Genomic DNA, 11,353 nt, shown 5'->3' with positions numbered 1-11,353 from the left:
TGGAAAAAAAGAATTTCCTGGAAGATCCAACATTAAACTATGTAGCTCTATAGTTCGGCCATAGGAAAGTAAATGATTACTTTGTAGAATACGTTATTAGCCCAAAACAGAAACTTTGTAAAATACATCATGGAGCATATTAACACTCTCCTTGTGGTATGTATACAATATAGATTTTAGAGCATCTCTCTGTTAGATTTTATTACAATAAAGTGATGGATTTTTGTTTTTTAGTTTAGGTTATTGGAAGGATTCATGCCATCCTCTTTGATGGAACTGTTGTAACTGATGTTGAAGTATGCCACATTTCGTACCTTTTTCATTTTTCCTATAATTGTATGTTTATAGTGCCTACTCTTCTCATTATGTGTTTTACTTTTATTTACAAATTTCCACCAAATATAAATTCACTATCTTGTATTTGTCCGAGTATGTGAGTAAGCATGCATGTGTGCATGTCATCTATGTGAATATGTATATACCTTTGTTACAGTGGCCCAACCTGTGGAATATATAAGAACTATGGGGGAAAGAAAACACCATCAATAGGTTTGGAAACTTCAACTGAGGCTATTCCATCCATGACTGGAATCAGTTAGTACAAGTTCAAGATTGTAAAACTTTGAATCAATATGAGTTCTAGACAATCACTAACTGTTTAAATTTCTAAACTCTAAAGGAGGCCAAAGTGCATCCTAGGATGTGGAACTGTGAAACACTGCTGATCACCACCATGATTCTATCATTCTAATAATGCTTGCCTGGAAAGTTTATTGGGGGGTCCTATTGTAGGCAAATGGACAATGATTCTCTCTAAAAGCCAATTTCCTTCTCTGTCTCCTTTGCAATTCAATAGTAAACGTCAATGGTCTGGGACACATTTGGAATCCAAGGACTCAAGACATTAAATAAGACTCATGGGCCTTTGGTAGCCAAGGATAGCCCATTCCAAAAATTACCAAATTGCCCTTATTCTAGTAAACTTAATTACAACTGATCCAACAACTTCCCAACCTAAAAGACTCATTACTAAGACTCAATAATAGCTAAAATAACCTATCAAAGGTGCTAAGAATGTCCAACATTAAAACTAGACCATAATTCTTGAATCTTAGTATATTTAATATTCTTTTTCCTTGAGCTCTTTGTTGTCCTCATCAATTGTCTTCCTTCCCCCTTGAAGAAAATGCTTGAGAAGCTGCTTACTGGAATTTCTGAAGGACCCCCAGTCATATATTTGATCAACTAATTGACAAATCTTTTTAAACAAGCTACATATTGCATTGAGTACACATTGATAAATTTGTTGGTACAAATGACGCAGTACCCCCAAGATCAGGATTGGGCATAAATTTACCATGAATAGCCAAAAGGGAGAGATGATTATTGCGAAGAGTAGCTCAATAGCAATAATTCCAGAAACCAAACAAATGAACTTCAATACAGGAAGGCACCCAGCATCTTGAGGTTGTAGTTTAATCTCCATATATGCAATGCAATGGATGATTGTAGCCATGAAGAAAAGCAAGACGATAGCAAAATGTGTATGAAGTGGCGAGACGCCCAAAACTTGAAAGTGTAAACCAATTAAGGTAGTCGGAAACAAGGCAAGGTCATCAAGAAGCACGTGAAATGCTTCAATGAAAGAGAGTGCTTCATTACTGGCACATACACAAACAAGAAACCCTTCAGCTTTGATGTTACTTTTTCTTCCAAACATAAGAAAATCAAAATCCACTTAACTTCCAAAAAACAAAGGTAAATCCCTTCAAATTTATTAGGTTTCTCTACCAAACCTACCACAATGACTGCAATTCAAGATGAAAAGATGAACAAGCCACTAACAATATAATTTCATTCACCCTTGCTACAAGAAATAATCTTTGACAATTTGTCTCATCAAGAATTCTTAAAATTCAGTCTTTATATATGTGTGTGACTGTGCAGTGGTGAGTTTGTAATTGAAGTCATTCAATAAGCAATAGGTCCGATATAAGACTTACTATTCCACATATATGCATTAGTAATTGACGTTGAAAATATAAAAAATAACAACCAAACCTTAGCCCCAAAACTTTGGAATTGGCTAGGGATCTTCATTTGTAATGTTCATCCATTTTTGTAAAAATTTCAATCCCTAGTTTTTTATATTCATTTTATGTTTGTTTTCATCTAAAAAGTACAAAAGCCTAACAAAGCTAATCTCAGGTAGGCAAAGTGCTAAATTTTGAACCATGGGTAGTCAAGGTGAAAATAGTTCTACTCTTAGGTGGGTTATCTCATCTGTAATTACCCCAAAAAAACCTATACTAAAATTACTTCATTGAGCATTGCTGTCATAGAGGGCACTCTGAAGAAAGCATAGGAAGAAGGTTTCTTGGTTTTGAGAATCTTGAAAGCAAAAGGAAGATCTGAAGTAGAGATTTCCATGGAAAATTGCAGGTATTTTTGAAAGATACTAAAGAAAACATATGAAGGCTGATTTGAACTATGCTTTTCCTCATAAAGGAGACCAATCAATGCTACTAAGCTACTAGACTCTTGGCATTCAAAGTAAATTAAATTAGAAGTGATGAACCTCCTAGTTAATAGACATGCACAAATCTAGTGCTTGGGATTTCTAAGCTAAGTTTAGTGAAGCCTGGTATCATGGATATATGATAATTTAATAGCACAGCCAGGCCTTGCTAACATAAAAATATTAAAGGATCCCAACCCCTTGGCTGCATTTGGGAGCATGGATTTAGATTTAGGATTTGGATTTCAAATCAATCAAGGGATTTGGAAATAATTATTTTGCAATTCTTTTTTCTTTTTTCTTTTTCTTTTTTTTTGGCAATTCATGGGTTTTTAATCCCTTGTTTGGATCATTTATATGGTTAAAAAGTATTTGAATTTATTTCCTTCGGTGGGGAAAAAACTAGAAGCGAAAGTTACATATTAAGAAAAGAACAAACAAATAAATGTTATTTCCAGTTATGGTTACATAATCTAAAGTAAATTAACATATAATTGTAATTTGTAAGATACAAATAAATGTTAAATCTTAAGAAAAATTTGTCACAAACACCATTCAATCAAACAAATAATTACTTATCAAAATAAATAAATAAATAAATAAATCAACGTAGACAATTTTCAACAATTCAACATCTGTTTACCCCCCCCCCCCCCCCCCTTTTTCTTTCCTCCCCATTAAAAACAAAAACTAGGAGTTCAGCATCAGGGGCATAAACTCTAGTCAAAATCTCTAGCATTGACTATCTTAAATTAACAAGCATAACAAGAAACCCAACTGGCAAAGGAATAAAACCCATCTCTTCTTCCTCTTTTTTCCAATCTCATCCACACTATGTTTTCATTGGATGCACAAATCTCATCTATCATTGGCCTTAAATATCACAGAAACTTGAAAAACTTAAAAGAAAACATACAACCATGCCAGTACACAAAAATGCCTTTTCCCCTTTCCTTTCTGCTAATTTTTATACTAATCAGAATATGCCCCAAAAATGATAATAGGAAACTCTTTTCTTAAATCTTCAAAGAGCTCAAAAACAACCAAGCAAAACAAGTTTGGTAGAATAGAAGAAGAAAAAGATAGAAATTCAGCACTCAGAATTGACACCAGAATTAAGCTTGTAGGTTGTCCCACACAAGTTTGGTAGCGGACAAAAATACTTGGCTACAACTTATTTTGGATTCCATACTTTTCTACAAACAACTCCTGATCCATAATAGGAGGGAGATCATCACTTAGATAAGTAAACTTCTTACTATCAAAAGAAAAACCTCAATAGCCTAGGCCCATTGCGCATAATAACTCCCCTTAAGACAAATCAAAGTAATAGAGAGCATATCAAAGGGGAATAAGAAATTGGGTTGTATACCTTCCTTGGATTCCAATAAGCACCCAATTAAGACAAAGAAAGTAAACAAGTGAATAAGATGCAGCACCGGTGAGCAATACCAAAAATAAATAGCAACCAAAACAATGGTTGACACTCAGTCAATAAATTCCCAAAAGGCAATCACCCACACTCCTCACAACAACCCAGAAATTAGATAAGCAACACAACAGTTCCAAACCAACATATCTGATGCAGCCATGGAACATTAAAATGTTACTACTTTACAAATTTGCATATTCAAGATTTATTTTGTGGGGATGGCTTGAAGTCTAGTTGAAGTAAAAGTCATGCGATGTTAAACGCCTAGTTGTGTGTCTTTAGGTTGAAATAGTTTCTAATATGGGATTTTATTAAGTAAGTTATGGTCAATTTTGCATTTAGGAGCAAAATTTAATTCCAGCAATCCCTATGAATTAAAGATATTTTGGTAGTTTCATAAGTTTAGTTGAGTCTAGGATTTTTTAGGATATCTTAAATATTTTACGTTTTATTTTCTTAGACTCCAATGACCCATGGATCAGAAGTGTAACATAAAATACAATAGGATGCACTACCTGATCGGGCCAAAGTGGAAGTGAAGGAAGAAGCAACTCCCTTTTGCTGAGCTAGGAAGTGAGTATACTCTTCCTTTGGTATGGAGATCAATTCTATCTCTAGAGTCATCTTGGGAGTTTAATGTGGCCAATGAAGGACAAAGTTCAAGCATTAGTATTCATTACAGTTTTGCCTTTGAATACAAAATTGACCATAACATGTTAATTAAAACCCATATTGAAACCGTTTTAACCTAAGGACATACATTACTAAAACTTCAAAAACAAATGATTTTTACTTTAATTGATTTCACACACAGATCCTTAGAAGAACTTTGAAGTGGTAACAAATTAATCTTCAATGACTGCATCAAATCCATTAAAAAAAAAGAGTAACTCTATAGCTAAAACATATCATGAATTGAGCAATAGTTAAGAAAACATATTATGAATTGAGCAATAGTTAAGAAACTCAATTCACATAAAACAAATCCCAAATGAGAATAGACAGCCCCCCAAAAAAATCAAAAAATCAATTTCAACCAATAATTTTAACAATTACATATTGATAAATATAATAGACCTAATATGCTCTATCTGACCTATCTAAATAATCCCAAATTATGCATATCCAGAAGCTAGACCCTATTAGAACATATTTATACAAGAACCCAAATCTGTTCAATAGGTGATAAAAAGCTTCCAAAATTGAAACCTTCAACAAATTAAGAGCCGAATTTAAGTTGAAACTTGTAGAAAACTAAAAGGCAAATAACAATCAAATTTGAAAAAAAGAAAGGAGAACCCAAACCTTGTTAGTAGGTAAACAAGTGCTTTAGAAATTAGTTTCACCACTTCGATCGCAGCAGTTTTTAAGCTGAAACTCGTAGAAAACAAAAGTTAAAAAATCAATTATTAAACAAAAAATGATCCAATCGTCTTGAAAAAAAAAATGAAAAACAAAGGAATAGAGAGATAAAACCAAGAACCCAAACCTGTTCAATAGGCCATAAAAAGCTTTCGAAATAAAAGCTTTCAGTCTGATCGTTGTGCTCACAGCTTCATCTGAGTTGAAGCTGGTTAAGAATGAAAAAAGAATATCAATTATTAAATAATAAATAAGTAAAAAAAGATCCAAGTAACAATCAAATTTGTAAATTGGAAAAAAAGAAAAGAAAAAGAAAATCAATGTGAATGCGAGCTATTTAATATTTATGCCCACACGGGGGTTTGGATCCAAGTCGAACCTCTGAAATCCTGAAGCTTACAACGCTTCTGTCCGCCGTCGATCGATGTGGATGCCATTGCCATACCGATCAGTATTATTATTATTTTAAAAAAAAAAAAAAAAAAAATTGACGGTTGACAGTGACACGGACAACAATGCAAAGTTTGAAACCCAAAAAAAAAAAAAAAAAAAAAAAGCATTGTTAGAGTCATATTATTTATACATCAGATTATGACCATATTTATAAATAGTAGGAATTTTCTATAATATTTATAATACTATTTTGATAATAAAAATATTTATTTTATTATTATTAAAATTGAATGATTAAAATTTTAAATTTATATATTCTAATTTTACTCTATATTGTTATTGTTAACAAGATAGTATTTCTATTAGAGTCAAATTATCATTCACATTACTTTATGTAAAAAAATTTGTCCATTTTAATATAAGAATCTACTCTCTTTTTTTCCCACATATTTACTTTTTAAAATTCCACGTCAAATTATGTATTTTGTATTATATTATATTAAAATATTAATTTTTCTTAATTTTTAAAATTGTTTTTCTCTCTTTACACACAATAACTACCATTCATTCTCTTCCTTTATCATCGAGATACGTAAAAAAGAATAAAGATCTATATACAAAGTGAATAGTGTCAGTGTAAATTTACATAATCACTGTAACAATTTTGTAAATTAACACAATTATACACAAATTGATATGAGCCATTTTTAGGGAAAATTGTGTAACTTCTACACATTTTTCTATTATGAGTGCGTTTGGGAAGCATGTTTTGTGCTTCCCACGTCTACGGTTTTTTTTTTTTTTTTTTTTTTTTTCAGCCGTGATTTCTGACTTTTCTTCAATGCACAATGCACATCAATGAATCCCGTGCACTGTTCACGAAACCCAAAAACTTCATTTTTCAGCAACTTTTGCTTTCAGTTTTCAGTAAAATAAGTTGTATTCAAATGGACTCTATATACTAATAGTCCTAAATACCACAAAGGTAATAATTCATTGGTAATTTTTTTTTTTTTTTAAAAGAGAATACTTTCCTCCCTTCACACAATTCATGTTGTAACTTGTAACCCAATACCACAAAGAACAATCGACTGACAAACAGCAAAAGTTCAAACAATAATATCGTAAAATCAAAAGATCAAAAAAGATCCAAACTGGCAATTCCAAAGCCTTAAAAACATATTTAGCAACAAACAAAAGCAATTGACTATACAAAGTTTCATTATTCCAACGAATCAATATGTCCAACAAAAAGGGATTGTACTGGTGGAAGATGATTGAGGAGGGTGGGGTTCACAAACAACGTGAAAAATGGCGCCTCAGGCGATTTTTTAACACTCCGATACCTTCTACAATGGCAGTATCCGTCGTCCGGTGGCTGGAGGTTTGGTTCCTATTTGGGAGCTGAAAGTTTGGTTTTTTATTTTATTTTAGGAAATTAATTTTTTTTTAAATAGAATTTATACTTTAATCTAATCTAAATATATATGTGTGTAAAGCTCTCTTTTGAAGATTTGAACTTTGACCCTTACTCCCCACACCTCACAAGTCCTTATACTCATGGAGTAGCCATATGTTTTAAGGAGTGATTCTGTGTGCGGGGTAGGTTTGATTGCCTAGTCTCTAACATGGCATGTTCTATTGGAAGGTCGAAAATGGGGGGTTTTACACCATGGCCCTAGCATTTTTCTTTCATTTACCTAAAACCACTTTCCTCCCTTACTATTCAAAAAAATTAGTTGTTATAAAAAAAACATTAGTACTATTTTTCTCAAAAAAAAAAAAAAAAAAAACATTACTACTATATTAGTACAATTCAATTAAAAAAAACAATAGTACTATATATATTAGTATACCAACTATATCATGAACAGAAAAAAGTTTTTGAGGGAATTATGAGTCAATTAACTATGATATTAAATTCATAAATAAATAAAAAAAAACTATGATATTGAAGAAGAAAATGAAAACACTACCGGTATGTTTCATGATTTTGTAGATCACGTTCGGAAATATTATCTCTCTATTTCAGACATTGTGGCTGTGTGGCTGTTTGAGGGAAGCAACTCTATGGTCTATATATATATATATATATATATATATAGTCTTCAGATACTGTTTGTTTGAAGGAACTCTATATATATATATATATATATATATATATATAGTCTTCAGATAGTGTTTCATGATTTTGTAGATCACGTTCGGAAATATTACTTTATGATATTGAAGAAGATAACGAAAACACTACTTCTCTCTATTTTCAGTAATGAAAACAGTACTTCTCTATATTTCAGAGATTGTGGCTCTCTATTTTAGTAATGAAAACACTACTCTCTATTTCAGACATTGTGGCTGTGTGGCTGTTTGTGGAGAAACTACACCCTGTTTCGGGTGTGTGTTTCTCCTGTTTGAGGGAACTCTATTGGTTTCTGGACATTATTACTTCTCCCTTCTCCCTATTGGTTTCGTACTGACATTATTACTTCTCTGTAAGAAGTCGGTGGCTGTTCTATCTAGTTATTGGTTTCGCACTGACACATTATTACTTCTCTGTAAGAAGTCGGTGGCAAATTTTTTTTTTGGATATTGAGAATCAATTGAAGTGGTTTTTTTCTTTTTTTTCTTATTTTCTATTATAGAGAATATTTTGTTTTTGTATAGATTATTAGAGATGCTTTTATAAACATATTTCTATGCACTTTCCTAGGTGACGTGGGACTCCGAAACAGGGTGTAGTTTCTCCTGTTTGAGGGAACTCTATTGGTTTCTGGACATTATTACTTCTCTCTTCTCCCTATTGGTTTCGTACTGACATTATTACTTCTCTGTAGGAAGTCGGTGGCTGTTCTATCTAGTTATTGGTTTCGCACTGACACATTATTACTTCTCTGTAAGAAGTCGGTGGCAAATTTTTTTTTGGATATTGAGAATCAATTGAAGTGGTTTTTTTCTTTTTGTCTTATTTTCTATTGTAGAGAATATTTTGTTTTTGTATAGATCGTTAGATATGCTTTTATAAACATATTTCTATGCACTTTCCTAGGTGACGTGGGACTCTAAAATTGCTTCTTTCTTTGGTCCTTTATACAATGTTTATTAATAATGGTAACAATTTCTTGATCTTGAACATATTGTTGAATTATTTGATTTCGTTTTAATTTTGCACAATTCCTAATCTAGACTAGGGAAAGGAAGGGGATAAAATGTTTTATATATATTTCTTCTACAGTTTGAGATATGATTTATGGTCATTTTTCTAAGGGCTTGCTGCTTAATATATTCATTTACAAAACCCTTGATCGGATTTATAATGTTGCAGCAATTATACACCTTATTTGATCCAATACATGGGGCCTAAAAATTGGAGCAACATAACCTAACTCTTAAAAAAATTGATGTTTTTGAAAAAAAAAATTGTCATACTTATTTTTGGTGTCATGTTTACTGCAACTTCTTATAAAATCCTTGAGATGAGGTGTCTACTTATTTGTACTCTGTTTGAAACTACTATTGTTTACAACTAGTTGAGTTCTTACACGATGTGCGTTGCAACTTATTATTAGTTTTCTTCAATATTTCGATAAGTTTTACCAAAAATCTTGTTACTTAACTGATTGGCACCTCAATTTCCAATAGAAACATTTAGGATTCAGATCTCCACCCCCAACTATTGATGTATAAAAAAGATATTTCAATGAATTTCATTGTAAAAAATTGTAATATTTAGTTATATTATATATAGATAAAATAGAAATGTACTAAGAGAAGTCTAGTGATTTGATCATACTATATATATATGTTTACAAATTGAAAATTGCATGATATAGTAGCTAATATAGATAGACATATTTTATGCCTACTAAAAAATGCATATATCCTTCAATTATTATTATTTTTTTTTTACATTCTTTGTTTTTAGAGATTTTTTTTAATTATTTTTTTTTTTACATTCTTGATTGTGTGTTACTAAAAATTTTTTCCCCTTTTTGTTGGACATGGTTTCAATTGTTGCAAAAACAATTAAATTTGAGTAAAAATGCCATATTTCAAATCAATTGTTTCTCACATAAAAAAAACCAATTGTTTATAACTAGTTAAGTTCTCACATGATGTGCGATGCAACTTATTATATTAGTTTTCTTTAATATTTTGATAAGTTTTACCAAAAATCTTGTAGCTTAACTAATTGACACCTCAATTTCCAATAGAAACATTCAGGATTCAGATTTCCACCCCCACCTATTGATGTATAAAAAAGATATTTCAATGAATTTCATTATAAAATATTATAATATTTAGTTGTATTATATATAGACAAAATAGTAATGCACTAAGAGTAGTATAGTGATTTGATCATACTATATATATATATATATGTGTGTGTGTGTGTGTGTGTGTGTGTGTGTGTGTTTACAAATTGAAAATTGCATGATATAGTAGCTAATATAGATAGACATGTTTTATGCCAACTAAAAAATGCATATATCCTTCAATTTTTTTTTTTTTTTTTACATTCTTTGTTTTTAGAGAGATTTTTTTATTTTTTTTATTATTTTTTTTTACATTCTTGATTGTGTGTTACTAAAATTTTTTTCCCCTTTTTGTTGGACATGGTTTCAATTGTTGCAAAAACAGCTAAATTTGAGTAAAAATGCCATATTTCAAATCAATTGTTTCTCACATAAAAAAACCAATTGTTTATAACTAGTTGAGTTCTCACACGATGTGCGGTGTAACTTATTATTAATTTTCTTCAATATTTCAATAAGTTTTACCAAAAATCTTGTAACTTAACTGATTGGCACCTCAATTTCCAATAGAAACATTCAGGATTTAGATCTCCACCCCCAACTATTGATGTATAAAAAAGATATTTCAATGAATTTTATTATAAAAAATTGTAATATTTAGTTATATTATATATAGAAAAAATAGTAATGCACTAAGAGTAGTATAGTGATTTGATCATACTATAAATATATATATATATATATATATATATATGTGTGTGTGTGTGTGTGTGTGTGTGTGTGTGTGTGTTTACAAATTGAAAATTGCATGATTAGTAGCTAATATAGATAGACATGTTTTATGCCTACTAAAAAATGCATATATCCTTCAATTTTTTTTTTTTTTTTTTTTTTTTTTACATTCTTTGTTTTTAGAGAAATTTTTTAATTATTATTATTATTTTTTTACATTCTGATTGTGTGTCACTAAAATTTTTTCCCCTTTTTGTTGGACATGGTTTCAATTGTTGCAAAACAACTAAATTTGAGTAAAAATGCCATATTTCAAATCAATTGTTTCTCACATAAAAAAAAAAAAAAACAATTGTTTCTCATATAAATCTTAGAAAAATGATATTAAAATTTCATTATGCTAAAAATAATTAATATAACAAAATAAACATATTTATTATATTAGTAATCTTTCTAATTACATAGAATATATACTACAATGTTAGTTCCACACACACATACACACAGAGGAGTTAGGAAAAATAAATGATTAAGATTAATTTTAGTGAATTCACAAATATTTAATTTTTTTTATGTTTTTTGTGACAATTGTTGTCAAAGCAACTAAACATAAGTAAAAATGTTATATTCTAAATTTATTATTACTATTCCAACTAAAAATTA

At 30.3% G+C, this 11,353-nt stretch overlaps 1 long non-coding RNA gene across 2 annotated transcripts; it reads right to left on the bottom strand.

Annotated features, from left to right (window-relative positions):
- Window positions 1–595: 595 nt before the first annotated feature.
- LOC115962912 lies at window positions 596–7,775 on the bottom strand. Of its 2 annotated transcripts, none has more exons than XR_004085636.1 (4): window positions 7,682–7,775; window positions 5,440–5,520; window positions 5,256–5,321; window positions 596–1,661 (listed from the first exon to the last, which is right to left on the bottom strand). It is a non-coding gene; the product is annotated as an uncharacterized LOC115962912 (long non-coding RNA). The 2 variants fall into 2 exon arrangements; XR_004085635.1 differs by lacking the exon at window positions 7,682–7,775 and adding an exon at window positions 5,692–5,766.
- Between the last annotated feature and the right edge of the window lie 3,578 nt (window positions 7,776–11,353).

This window comes from Quercus lobata, chromosome 10, assembly GCF_001633185.2.
Source record: "Quercus lobata isolate SW786 chromosome 10, ValleyOak3.0 Primary Assembly, whole genome shotgun sequence".
In the NCBI taxonomy this organism is placed as follows: Eukaryota; Viridiplantae; Streptophyta; class Magnoliopsida; order Fagales; family Fagaceae; genus Quercus; species Quercus lobata.
The sequence above is the reverse complement of the archived record's forward strand: the minus strand, read 5'-3'. Positions and strand labels throughout refer to the sequence as shown.